This window comes from Phoxinus phoxinus (genome assembly GCF_949152265.1).
Source record: "Phoxinus phoxinus genome assembly, chromosome: 10".
NCBI lineage: Eukaryota > Metazoa > Chordata > Actinopteri > Cypriniformes > Leuciscidae > Phoxinus > Phoxinus phoxinus.
In genome coordinates, this window is record NC_136885.1 from 23,119,653 (window position 1) to 23,134,153 (window position 14,501).

A 14,501-nucleotide genomic window follows, 5' to 3' on the forward strand; every position below is an offset into this window, starting at 1 on the left:
CGCGCACTAGCGACTCAATTGTCTTGCAGTTGTCCCTGTCGCGCGCTCTCCAGCGCATAGGATAGAGATATAGCGAATGGTTACGCGAACACCGGTTTAGCGATCATTTTGGGAGCAAGACTCAGCTCCAAAACTTATTTACAGGTTTATAAAGTATACAAAAGGACGTTCGTTTCTAAGAGAGTCTTCGTTGTCCTCGGAACGCTGAACCTCTTCCATTAATAAAGTCCAATGCCACTTCTCCAGTAGCCTAAGGTAAGAAAGTTTACTACGCTACTCAAAATACAACTGCAATGCAATTTAATACCTTTCATCAATTTTGTAAAGCCTACTTTTATTCGTATCTTTGTGTATACGTTTCCATCTTCTGTCCTGACCTAGCCTACTTCTTGAAGTAGGCTAGATGCTTTTGATGTGATTGCTTTTTCTTAGGGTTCACTTTTAAATTGATTACAGTTCAAACAATCCGTATAATTCATACAAACTAAAGTTGTATAATCAGTGTGTATTGTAAATGCACACTTCAAAACAGGATAAACATATATTGGTAGTTTTCGTTAGCTCACACATTGTTTTTATTGTTAAAAACATCTGAAAAATAGTGGCTTTCTTGTAATTAGGCTGTTGAAACAAAAATGTCCATTGACTTCTTTCAGAACAAATCTGAGACAGATGTCATTTGGAGCAGGTGGAGAAAGACTGATTGTGTTTATCCATCATGTGTTTTTGTCCTAAAAAAAATATTTAAAAAAATAAACGATTTGCTTAGGCTAATACAATAGCATACATTTGTTAAACATTGCACTCAATTTGTATTTAGAGAGTGAATTGAGCTTGTCATAATACAAATATCTGAATCATGGCTGTGTAATGTGAAGGACAGTATGGATTGACACCCTATCCTAAACACATTTTATCTTTTTTGTCTCTGAGTCATATCAGAGTTTTTTTGTCTTTGCCAACAGCATTGCATTATTTGAGTGTTGATTTCCCACCTGAAATTGTGGAGTGTTAATAGCTTGCAGATACAAGCAACAAGCAAACCCCAGCATCGCCAAACCGTAACTGGTCAAAAAAAATCACATTAACCCAAGAGATGTTGACCTTGACCTTAGTTCTAGAGGATTCCAGACAATTAAAATGAGTCCACTACTTGTTTCGCCATCTTTTTGTTCCAGACCACAATCCCCTATAAACGGGTCAAACTTATGAATAGGAGCACAGGAAGAATTACTAGTACCTGCCAATGGTTCCACATCTGGAGAGCATGAGACTCTAATTGATTTCCACAGGAGAAACTTTTCACCTTGACAGCAGCATACTGAGGTGCTCATAAAAACACATCTGCTGTTGATATGATTTCTCTGTTGGGCCATGTGCACTGGGTTGGCACTGACATTTTAACTGAAATTCTTCGGATTAGCCTCTTGGTTCAGTAGCTGCTTGTGTTATTAGGTAATTTATGTCATGAAATTAATTATAAATTAGCAGCTAATAAACTAAAATGTTTTCTGTAAAGCAATTAAAAAAAGATAATTTAATATTTGGGTTGAAGTTTTGTAAATCTCTAAAGTGTCTTTAAAGTGACTTTATATGTTCAGTTCAGGGCAAAATAAAAAAGCATGGAGAAAAGAACATACGGAGGTCAGTGGTGATGAGATGGGGGTGTTGTGTTAACGGATGAAGACGGTGGGTAATATTTCCACCACATGCTTACATAAGCCTCTCTAACTCATGCTTTTTGCAGACAGAGGCCAGAGGAGGGCTTTGGATCTGCAGGGTTCTGCTTAAAGCTGTTGCCATCCCTTTATACAGTACACTTTTAAAAATAAAGGTTCTTTATTGGCATCGATGGTTCCATGAAGAACCTTCAATATCCATGGAACCTTTTCATTAAACAATAGGTTCTTTAAATATTTAAAAGGTTCTTCATACTAAGAAATTGGTTTGTTTAAGAACTGTTTACTGCATCACTGCAAAAACCTTCATTTGGAACCTTTATTTTTAAGAGTGCTATTTAAAGTGTTGTTATTTTTCTAATGGATAGAGACGTTTTTGTTAACTCATTTCATTTATTTTCACTGCAGAACCACCACAGAGTTGTAGAGTCAGTGAGAAGATCTCTGATGTGAAAGTCTGTCGATCTTGGAGAGGCTTGAAGCAGAGCCGCAGTGCTGGCTGCTGGTAGTCATTAGGAGAGGGGAAAGTGATGTTGTTTTGCAGGGCCCGTTTGCACGGAAGAAAAGACAAACAATCTAGGGTGAAATATAAAAACATAGCTGTGTTTGTAAATCTTATACAAGTGTATAAGTGGAGAACTCTTGAAAAATGATAATGACACAACCAGCTGTAAAGCTTGTCTTGTGTTTGTTGTGATTCAGAACAAGGTTATGAAGTTAAATCATTATATAAGTCGTTCCGAAGTCATAGTTTCTCATTATATCAGTCGGAGCAAAGTCATTGTTACCTAAAAATCCACTCATTCATATTTGCGACTGACATTTGAACCGATCAATTATACCGCTGTCCTCCTGGCGTACCAGAGTTGTATTTTAAATCAGGTAGACGACAGGGGGAAAATAATAACCCTCCTCATCTTTTCCTTCAGCATTATGGAAAAGGCATATTGGCACTGTGCTGAAGTTTGTCCCATGAGATCCAATCGGAAAATTCATTGTGGTAAAATATGAGGTCAGGACACACTGTCTTTTATATGTGTGTAAGAGACAGAAAGAGATAGATTTGACAATACATGTGTATTGTGAGAGAGAGAGAGAGAGAGAGTGTGTGTGTGTGTGTGTGTAGTGTCTACCGAATGGAAATGGTCACGGGGTGACAGACCTGTATTTTCTCTCAAGATGTTTCCTTTTGTTTGTTTCTGGTAAACTCCCTGGAGTTCTGCTAAATGAGAGGAGTAGAGACCTGAGGACTCGGATATTGTTATTTATCTTACAGACAATGAATTGTAAACACAATGCACATTAAATCATGGATCCACAAGCACATCCGATCCAAATGGAAGAAATATTTAGATGGAAAAAAGCTTTAATTTAGTTTTGACGCAGATTTTGTTGGCAGCACAGGAAATTACCCCTCTGTTTCCTCTTTTCTTCTCTTGTGCCCAGGACATCCTGAGTCCAGCATTTGGCAAATACCTGCCCTCTTTCTCTGTCTCTCCTTCTAACTCTCATCCTGTTATTTCTGCCTTGTTGTCAAATACACACACAACCTACACATATCAATAAGCTCATAGTCTTCAGATGCGTTTAAATGCATTATTACTTTTATTCAGCAAGGACGCGTTGAACTTATCAAAAGTGACATCAAAGACGTTTATGATGTTACTAAATATTTCTGTTTCAAATAAATCAAAGAATCCTTTAAATGTGCATCACTGTTTTCAACATTGACAATAATAATGTGTCTTTTTGAGCACCAAATCACAATGATTTCTGAAGGATCATGTGACTGGAGTAATGTGACAATGATGCTGAAAATTCAGCTTTGCCATCAGAGGAACAAATTAGATTTTAAAATATATTAAAATAATAATAAAAAGCAGATATTTGAATATTTAATAATATTTCACAATATTTTATTTTTTACTGTTTGATGGCCTGCATTTCTAAGCGCACCTTTAAAGTTGACATCCTATTCAGAGTTTTGAAAATGCATTTGGCCAATATGGCAAGGGACTATTTAACATTTGAGAAACCCAGATTGGGGTTAAAATATTGTCTTCATTGTGATGGGAATGAGAGGAGGAGAATCTAGAAGCATTTCCATGGAGTCATTTTAGGGGCAGACAGAGACGGATGCGTTTCTTTTCCTCTGGTGAAAACCTTTTTTACTCTCAAATGCTCAGATTCAGAAACATCTGGTTATTTTTTTCAGCTGTAAAAAAGGCGATAAAAAGGGAGCAGGCTTCCTCCTCACTCTGCAGAAGGGCTCTGCAGCGATGGCCAGTTGAGTAAATCAGAAAGCTTTAGGAGGAATGTACTGGCAGCGAGTGGACTTCCTCTAGGGAGATGAGTGATGGCAAATGGGTGATGCAGTGATATTGCGTGGTACCAAATCCCTGAATTCCCTCATTCAAACATTATCCCAGCATTATCCCCATACATTCTGTCAAAAGCTGAGAGAGAAACAGCAGATCTTTAAGCTGGCAAACAGAAAAATATTTTAGCATTGCTTTGCAAAGATACTTTGTTGGAAAAATGCGAGGGCTTTGGTTTCATCACACACCTGGATTCTGTCCTAATGCTTTTTGCTGTACTCCTCTTTGCACTTAGGGGAGGCTTGGCGTTGTGTGTCACACTCGATTGAATGGACCCGGGCCTGGTCCAAATCTCTGAAAATGCAATAAATGAAATTGGGAAAAAATATTAATAAATATAAATGTAAAAATAAGGACATGCATCCATTCATCACAGCATCATGATAGCTTTATCATCAGTACAACCTGCTGCAGTTTGTCCATCTGTCTGCTCAGGCATATAGCGGCCACCTCATTCTGATCCAAATGTTTGCTATTCTGTCTCATAAATAAATGGGCCTCTTAAGGTAAATTCCTGTGTGGGACAGCTTTACTATACCCAGGACATGCAGTACTGCCCAGACCCGTACAATAAAACAACACGGAGAAGGGGAAAAAGCACACATATGAAAAGTTTCTTAACCGCGCAGAATGAGCTTGAGTCCATATTAGTGTTTGCAAATAAATTTGCCAGCCAACAGCGTGTTGATTTAGACCAGATGCAGGGGAGGTTGGAGTCTGTTATCTCACTTCACTCTTGTGGCAGTTCATTAACCAAACCAAGGCAAACGAAATGGTGATCCTCGAAACATAGTGAGAGGACTTTAGTGATACTGCTGTTACATGATGCCTCCTCTCTCACGGAGATGACAAAGACGGTCTGAGCAGCTGTTAACAGAGCAGCGGACAGCTAATTGTAATTAAATAAATGAAACGAACTGCACTTAAATAAGCTACTTTTTTCTGAATAGTGAAGCTGTGTTCTGTCTGTTCTGACCTGTTCTGTCTAAAGACTAATTATGTTCACAGTAAAAAAAAAAGTGTAATCAATAAGTCATGGCAACATATGTTTTTGCATTAACTCATCAAAATAATTAAAGCAATTTCAACTTTTTTATAAGTTATACAAAATTCAGTTAAACTAAAAAGTCAGTTTAATATAATTTAAGTTGAAATTACTTGTACAGCTAATTTGATTATACTTAATTTAAGGCAGCAACTCATCTGGTAACACTTTACACTAAAATGAGTAATGCTAACACTCAAGTAACTACTAACAAAAGGGTCCTATTATGCCCTTTTACGAAGTCTTGATTTTGTTTTTATGGTGTACTAGAATATGCTTTTATGCTTGATTTAAAAAATAAAAAATAACATTATTTTTCAAATATTTTACATTTGAGCACCTCTCTGCGCGCCGAACAGTTCCTGTTTCGATGAAGCCCTTCCTTCTAAAATACGAGATGTGCTGTGATTGGTTAGCTGATTCAGTGTGTTGTGATTGGCACCTCTTAGCGAAGAAGCGCATTTGGGAAATGTCACGCGACTCACTCCCCTTACCATAACCGCGAGTTTCATCTGCTCAGGTGTAAATATTAAGGATGGCATCAATTTCAAACCAATTCAAGCTCGATTGAGACTTAAAAATGTTAACAAACAATATGATCACACAGAAGATTATTCATGCACGGACTGTGCAAGCACGAATTTCACAGGATGTTTCAGAGTGGTATGTTTTTTTCTTATTTTTTTCTTATACATTTTAGATACGATGTTGTCGGAAAACTATACAAACAGTAATCGATCACAAAACCAAGGTTAATTTTCCTGAGGGGCGGTGAACAGTCTTACAAAAGCAAGAGCTTACAAACGATACAGTAAACACTATTTAACACCAATGTTGGCTAGAAGGCGAGCAGAGGCAAAGCTTTGCCCTTTGTTTACATTGATCAACAGCGTAAAATAAATTTGAATTATAATAAATTATAATTGGATCTTTTAATAGAAAGTGCAACCATAAATAATAAGACATGCTTACAAGTTGTGATCCACAAACCACAGTGCAGAACAGCTCCGTTTCAGGAGAAGCTTTTGTGTTTGTGCAGCACGTTGGGGTTATAATGTTCAGGAGCAGTTTAAAATATATTTAACCGCTCTTAAGTTTGTCAGCCAAAACAAATGAGTTTTGGAAACAGAGTCTTTTTGCCATAGCAGCAGCTTACCCAGTCCTCATCCCCTTTTTTGCATATTCTATGGGCGGAGACTATTTAAATTAGTAACATTGTGACTTCATAAAGCCCGGGAAAAAATCATTGTAATCCAAACGAGTCGTTTGTTGTAGTTCTTGTAAAGTGAATTCCGTTAAATAAAATATCACCCTTTGGAGTGGACTTTGTTTGAGCTTTGTTTGTGAAAAGTGAAAAAGCATAATAGGATCCCTTTAACTAACAAGAAACTCTGATTAACGATTAATAAGTAATAGTGCTTAGTCGAATGTGGTAGTTCACTATTAGCTAATCAATAACTAAAAAAATGTTGGACTACTAAAGCCCAAAGTATAGGCTACTTTAGTCATCTGCATCCGCACACTGTCTGCATTCGTGCACCGTCCGTGTGATGTCAGGAGGGTCCTTGGGTGTACACACACCTTGTCCGCGTGCAGTCCAATTTTTGTGACTGCGAGGACAGTGCGCGTACAACAGTGGTGTGCGAGTAACAGTTTTCTAAAGTGTTTCCTCTGAAGTAGAGTTTTAAAATTGAAATAGGAGGATTTTTTTACAGTGTAGTAGTTAGATGGACCATACTGCTTTTTTATTGTAAACAAATAATATAATTTATTTCTTCAGTTTAAACAACCAGATTTTGAAAAAAAAAAAAAAAAATTAAAGCTGCAAGCAGCATTTATCGGTGTTCAAGCCTTTAAGGCCTTTGAGCACATTAAAGCATTTAAGACATTAAGTTGTATTTAGCAAGCTTTTACCACTGACATAATAGATAGAAAAGTCCATTTACCATGATTTACAATTTACCATACATTTAGCATGATTTACCATAGTTTACCATGATTTATCAAAGTTATGATTTACCATGTTCTAGGATGATTCATAATGATTTACTATGTTCTAGTATGATTCACCATGATTTACCATGTTCTAGGATGATTCACCATGATTTACTATGTTCTAGTATGATTCACCATGATTTACCATGTTCTAGGATGATTTATAATGATTTACTATGTTCCAGTATGATTCACCATGATTTACCATGACTTACCATGTTCCAGTATGATTTACCATAGTTTTCCATGATATACCAAGTTCTAGTATGATTCACCATGATTTACCTTGTCCTAGCATGATTTACAACAATTGAATACATTCTAGTTTGATTTAATTCTAGCATGATTTACCATAGTTTACCATGATTTATCTTTGTTTACCATGATTTATCTTTGTTTACCTTGATTTACCATGTTACAGGATGATTAACCATGATACACCACATTCTAGCATGATTTACCCTATTTACTGTGATTTGCCATGTTTCTAGCGTTATTTACCATGATTTACCATGTTGCTAGCAATAATGTGAAGCATCAGAACAAATGAAGTGATAAACTCTGACAAAATATGATTGTGTTATAATAGTAGGCTAATCGTTATGTAAGGGATTTTTTAGTGTCTAAATATATACATGTAAAATGAAAGTGAGCCAATAAGTGGTCTTCTACTGCCCTCTGCTGGACATTCTACTTATTAATAGTCTTTTAACATTTACTTTTACAAGTCTTGATTTTTACCAGTATTTTGCACTAAACCAAGTGCCTGAGCTCCGCGACAATAGATTTCAATTAAGAGCCTGGAGAGGACCTTACCATCCAAATTTGAGCGCGCAACGACTTTCCGTTTTCGAGTTATGAGTGAATTTGTACTGCGGGGGGCGTGGCCTAAATGGCGGCCTCCGTTTCACTTTCACTTCCACAATTCCCATTTCTCAATGTGACACAGTTGTCAATAGTAATACTCCAATAGATGAATTTTGTCAAAATGTGATTGTAAATGTTAAAATAGTGATTTTATAAAGTCTAAATATGAATTATAGAACAATATTAGTGAGTAGTATGACCAAGTGACCAGAAGGGGGCAGTATTAAACCACTTATGTCAATATGACTAGTTTGCAAAAGTAGCTTTTTAACATAATAGCAAATATTTAATGAAAAATTTTATTGACAGTAGTGGTTCTTGAGGCAAAGTTGTTCAGTATGAGGACATCTATCAAAATATATGCATATTATGTGGATGTTTTTAACACCACGTGATTACAGAGATGGAAAATACCATTTACAGCCAATACCGGCAAGTCACCATAGGGAATACATGGTTTTCAAAGCTTTTTAACAGTTGTAGCGCCACATATGGTCCGATCTCCATAAAACTCGGCGTGCTTCTTCAGCATGTTATGACACATATGCCTACCAATTTCTGTGAAGTTTCGAGTTTTTGTTTAGGATTTATAGGCTTTTGAGTGTAATTTGCCACGCCCATTTTTTAAAATGACCCTGTTACAGCCACCCAAAGGAAAAAGTTCAACTTTTTTTCAATAACTATTGATCTAGAGAGTCCAGAGAATTGTCTTAGACTTGTTTGGTTCTGATTGGGCGAAAAACCAGGGACTAGTTCGCAAAAGTAGGTTTTTAACATATTCGTGAATATTTAATAAACGGTTTGATTGACAGCAGTGGTTCTTGAGGCAAATATGTTCACCATGAGGAGATCTATCAAATGATATGCATATTGTGACGATATTTGTAACACCACGTGATTACAGAGCCTTAAAACTCGTTAGCGCCAACTAGTGTCCGATTTCTTTCAAAACTCTTACAGACCTCTGGGGCCATGAGTTGAACACGCCCACCGAGTTTCGTTCTGATTGGCCTCCGTTAACCTTGTCTAATAGGTGATTCAACTTAATTGGCCAATGGCGGCCATGTTTTTTGAGATACGCCAATATCCTTTTACACATACATGGGGCCTTGGGCCAAGACACTGCATACCAAATTTTAAGTCAATCGGACAAACGGTCAGGTGTTTATATGTTTTTTCTGTGTTATAGCGCCACCATGTGGCCAATCGACGCGTTTTTTTTATCGTGACCTCAGATTGACCTCCTACACATGTGTACCAAGTTTGGTGAAGCTATCTCATTTACTTCTTGAGTTATAGGCATTTTAGTCAAATAGCCTCCTCCCACAACGTTCATTTTGCGCCCCCTAGCGAGCCCGATTTGAAAATTCAACTTTTTTTCGATCATTATTGATCTTCAGACTCCAGAGAACATTTCTGCACTGGTTTGGTTCCGATCGGGCAAAAAAACAGGGACTAGTTTGCAAAAGTAGATTTTTGACAAAATTCAAAATGGCGGAAAAATTTGCATACCGGAAATGAAATCGGAGATATACATTTTTTACGTCAGGTGGTCAGCTTTCCAATGATATAAGACACTTGAGTCTACGACATACGGTCTAGGAGTTATGAGCAGTTTCGCGCAATTGATTGCTATAGCGCCACCTACAGGCCAATCGGGCTCATAATTTGATAACCTCTCCTCGATTTTTGTACTACCTTGTGGCAAAGTTTCAAGTCTCTAGCACTTACGGTTTGGGCTGCACGATGCGTTTTACAGGAGAATAATAATAATTAAAGCTGCAAGCAGCATTTATCGGTGTTCAAGCCTTTAAGGCCTTTGAGCACATTAAAGCATTTAAGACATTAAGTTGTATTTAGCAAGCTTTTAACCACTGACATAATAGATAGAAAAGTCCATTTACCATGATTTACAATTGACCATACATTTAGCATGATTTACCATAGTTTACCATGATTTATCAAAGTTTACCACAATTTACCATGTTCTAGGATGATTTATAATGATTTACTATGTTCTAGTATGATTCACCATGATTTACCATGACTTACCATGTTCCAGTATGATTTACCATAGTTTTCCATGATATACCAAGTTCTAGTATGATTCACCATGATTTACCCTGTTCTAGCATGATTTACAACAATTGAATACATTCTAGTTTGATTTAATATGATTCTAGCGTGATTTACCATAGTTTACCATGATTTATCTTTGTTTACCTTGATTTACCATGTTACAGGATGATTTACCATGTTACAGGATGATTAACCATGATACACCACATTCTAGCATGATTTACCCTATTTACTATGATTTACCATGTTTCTAGCGTTATTTACCACGATTTACCACGTTGCTAGCAATAATGTGAAGCATCAGAACAAATGAAGTGATAAACTCTGACAAAATATGATTGTGTTATAATAGTAGGCTAATCGTTATGTAAGGGATTTTTTAGTGTCTAAATATATACATGTAAAATGAAAGTGAGCCAATAAGTGGTCTTCTACTGCCCTCTGCTGGACATTCTACTTATTAATAGTCTTTTAACATGTACTTTTACAAGTCTTGATTTTTACCAGTATTTTGCACTAAACCAAACCAGTTTATCCATGTTAACTCCATTATGCATGCTTACACACATTACACGTCCATCAAAATAACAAAGATATAGCTTTAAGCATTTGTTTGTTAGTCAATGCTGAAAGCTGATAAAAAGATTACAAATATAATCCTGCTGCTCTCTCTAGTGGACAACACTGGTATTGCAGCCTCTATCTTACAGTTGAAGTGAATGAATGAATGGAAATTTGGTTTTTCACTTATATTTCGGGAACGAGAAGGCGAAAAAATCTGAAAATCGGAGCTTAGATAGTGCTCGAGGTGCCCTGTGTAATGAGACCATCCTGGTGTTGGTGGGCGATTGGGGCCGGGAGTTATTCCCGTTCAAATGCAATCCTTTTTTGGCTTATATCTCGGGAATGCCCGGGCCAAATCGCACGAAAATCGAATCGAAGCTAGGCGGGGACGGGCCCTTTCCAACAAGCTATTCCACAAGGATCGGGGTGGTCTGGTTCGGGAGTTACAGCCGTTCAAATTTGGAGGTCTCGCGAATTCGACATTCGCGGGGGGGGGGGGGGGGGGGGGGCGTTCCTGAGCTCCGCGACAATAGATTTCGATTAAGAGCCTGGAGAGGACCTTACCATCAAAATTTGAGCGCGCAACGACTTTCCGTTTTCGAGTTATGAGTGAATTTGTACTGCGGGGGGCGTGGCCTAAATGGCGGCCTCCGTTTCACTTTCACTTCCACAATTCCCATTTCTCAGTGTGATACAATTGTCAATAGTAATACTCCAATAGATGAATTTTGTCAAAATGTGATTGTAAATGTTAAAATAGTGATTTTATAAAGTCTAAATATGAATTATAGAACAATATTAGTGAGTAGTATGACCAAGTGACCAGAAGGGGGCAGTATTAAACCACTTATGTCAATATAGTTTGCAAAAGTAGCTTTTTAACATAATAGCAAATATTTAATGAACAATTTTATTGACAGTAGTGGTTCTTGAGGCAAAGTTGTTCAGTATGAGGAGATCTATCAAAATATATGCATATTATGTGGATGTTTTTAACACCACGTGATTACAGAGATGGAAAATACCATTTACAGCCAATACAGGCAAGTCACCATAGGGAATACATGGTTTTCAAAGCTTTTTAACAGTTATAGCGCCACATATGGTCCGATCTCCATGAAACTCGTTGTGCTTCTTCAGCATGTTATGACACATATGCCTACCAATTTCTGTGAAGTTTTGAGTTTTTGTTTAGGATTTATAGGCTTTTGAGTGTAATTTGCCACGCCCATTTTTTTAAATGACCCTGTTACAGCCACCCAAAGGAAAAAGTTCAACTTTTTTTCAATAACTATTGATCTAGAGAGTCCAGAGAATTGTCTTAGACTTGTTTGGTTCTGATTGGGAGAAAAACCAGGGACTAGTTCGCAAAAGTAGGTTTTTAACATATTCGTGAATATTTAATAAACGGTTTGATTGACAGCAGTGGTTCTTGAGGCAAATATGTTCACCATGAGGAGATCTATCAAATGATATGCATATTGTGACGATATTTGTAACACCACGTGATTACAGAGCCTTAAAACTCGTTAGCGCCAACTAGTGTCCGATTTCTTTCAAAACTCTTACAGACCTTTGGGGCCATGAGTTGAACACGCCCACCGAGTTTCGTTCTGATTGGCCTCCGTTAACCTTGTCTAATAGGTGATTCAACTTAATTGGCCAATGGCGGCCATGTTTTTTGAGATACGCCAATATCCTTTTACACATACATGGGGCCTTGGGCCAAGACACTGCATACCAAATTTCAAGTCAATCGGACAAACGGTCAGGTGTTTATATGTTTTTTTCTTGGTTACAGCGCCACCATGTGGCCAATCGACGCGGTTTTTTTTATCGTGACCTCAGATTGACCTCCTTCACATGTGTACCAAGTTTGGTGAAGCTACCTCGTTTACTTCTCGAGTTATAGGCATTTTAGTAAAATAGGCTCCTCCCACAACGTTTATTTTGCGCCCCCTAGCGAGCCCGATTTGAAAATTCAACTTTTTTTCGATCATTATTTATCTGCAGACTCCAGAGAACATTTCTGCACTGGTTTGGTTCCGATTGGGCAAAAAACCAGGGACTAGTACACAAAAGTATGTTTACAACAAAATTCAAAATGGCGGAAAATTTTCCCTACCGGAAATAAAATCGGAGATATACGTTTTTTTCTTCAGGAGTCCAGCTTTCCAATGATATAAGACACTTGAGGCTGGGACATACGGTCTAGGAGATATGACCAGTTTCGCGTATTTGCTGCTATAGCGCCACCTATGGGCCAATCGGGCTCATATTTTGATAACCTCTCCTCGATTTTTGTACTACCATTGGCAAAGTTTCAAGTCTCTAGGACTTACGGTTTGGGCTGCACGATGCGTTTTACAGGAGAATAATAATAATAAAAATCGGTACAATTACAATAGGTTTTCAGCACTTCGTGCTTGAACACCTAATAATAAAAATCGGTACAATTACAATAGGTTTTCAGCACTTCGTGCTTGAACACCTAAAAAAAAAAAAAAAAAAAGATTTTACATCAAAATAAATGTTTCACTCATAGGGTTCCCACAGTCATGAAAAACGTGGAAATATCATTTAATTTTAAAGGGTTCAAGATGAAATTCAAATAAAATTATAGAGATGACTAAAATAGTGTCATCTTTAAATCTTAAAATAATAATTAGGCTATAACAAAATCTACAAAATAATTATCAAGAATGAGTCATTTCTGGGAACTCTTTCTGAATCACCTGTATTCATGTTTTCTATTGTAAATTTCACGTTTTAATGTTTGATGTCACTTTAAAGTCTAGATTTGAGCTCATATTTCTTATGGTCTTTATATTTCACTGCACAATTCCACAGTTGTTACGTTGATGGTGCTGACAGAAGTTGTTTCAGGAAAATGTCCCTCACTGAGAGGTTGCTCAGCTGACTCCACAGCTGTGATTCTGGGTCTCCAGCCTGGAGTGATGTTCCTTTGGGTCCTATTGGGACCGCGGCACTCTTTTTCTCCTCCTTTCTCTCTCTCACATGTGTTCTGACAGTACGCCCAGACTCCTGAGGGCCTCACACACATACACAAGCCAGCTCTGCACTCATGGAAATCTGTAATCAATTTAGCCAGCAGAGGAGGGGGCGTCACAGTAAAGACCCCCCATTTTAAGAGAGCTGTGTATATAGGCGTACGTGCACGTGGAGATCGAGTATGCTCGACGATTGCCGTGGCTGTTTCTTTACACACATACACATTTGTTCAGCATTTCCTCTCTGTGGATGACATACTGCATGCTTTGTTGTACTGACAGGAGAAACGCAGCTCATCTCTGTCCTGCAGTCTACTGGCCAATCATTCACGAAGATGTGATTGACATGTCTGCAGCACGGCTGGAGCTAAAATTAAATTCAATCTTCTTCCTATCAGTCTTTCGGCCTAACAATCTTTGTGACAGAAATTTCAGAGAGCAATTAACTAAACTGGGCCACAGTCCCAAGTGCAATAAGCAAAAGATTATGAGATTTTAGAGTATCCAGTTTTCCTTTTATCTCTGTAATGGAAGAATATTGTCCATGCTTGTTTATGCTGTGTGTTTTTGGAGAAACAAGGAAGATAAATCCTGTTGAAGCAATGGTCATGATGTCATGTTTGGTTATGTGGGCTGAAATTAAGAGGGTAACCTCATCTGTCCCTTAGGAGAAACAAAAACTGAAAAACATGCTTGCAATTTATCTCAAAGCCTCTACAGAACTTACATCCTCTGTAATCTCATTTAATATATGAGTTTCTCATGCCCTGAGTTTGTTTAGATTGAGAATTGCTCACATATCTACTAATACCTTTGAGTTCATGGTGGTTTGATGGAGAACTAATAAGCCCTTGTATATTTTACAGTACATTTTGCATTGATT

At 37.5% G+C, this 14,501-nt stretch overlaps 1 protein-coding gene across 3 annotated transcripts in view; it reads left to right on the forward strand.

Annotated features, from left to right (window-relative positions):
* The window catches only part of pear1 (platelet endothelial aggregation receptor 1), a 55,645-nt gene continuing 41,144 nt past the window's right edge, over positions 1-14,501 (forward strand). Inside the window, exon 1 of one of the 3 annotated variants that reach the window (XM_079625130.1) lies at positions 1-255. The gene's annotated coding sequence lies outside the window, so the exon portion shown is untranslated. The remainder of the gene's footprint in view (positions 256-14,501) is intronic. The other 2 variants (XM_079625128.1, XM_079625129.1) reach the window with 2 other exon arrangements.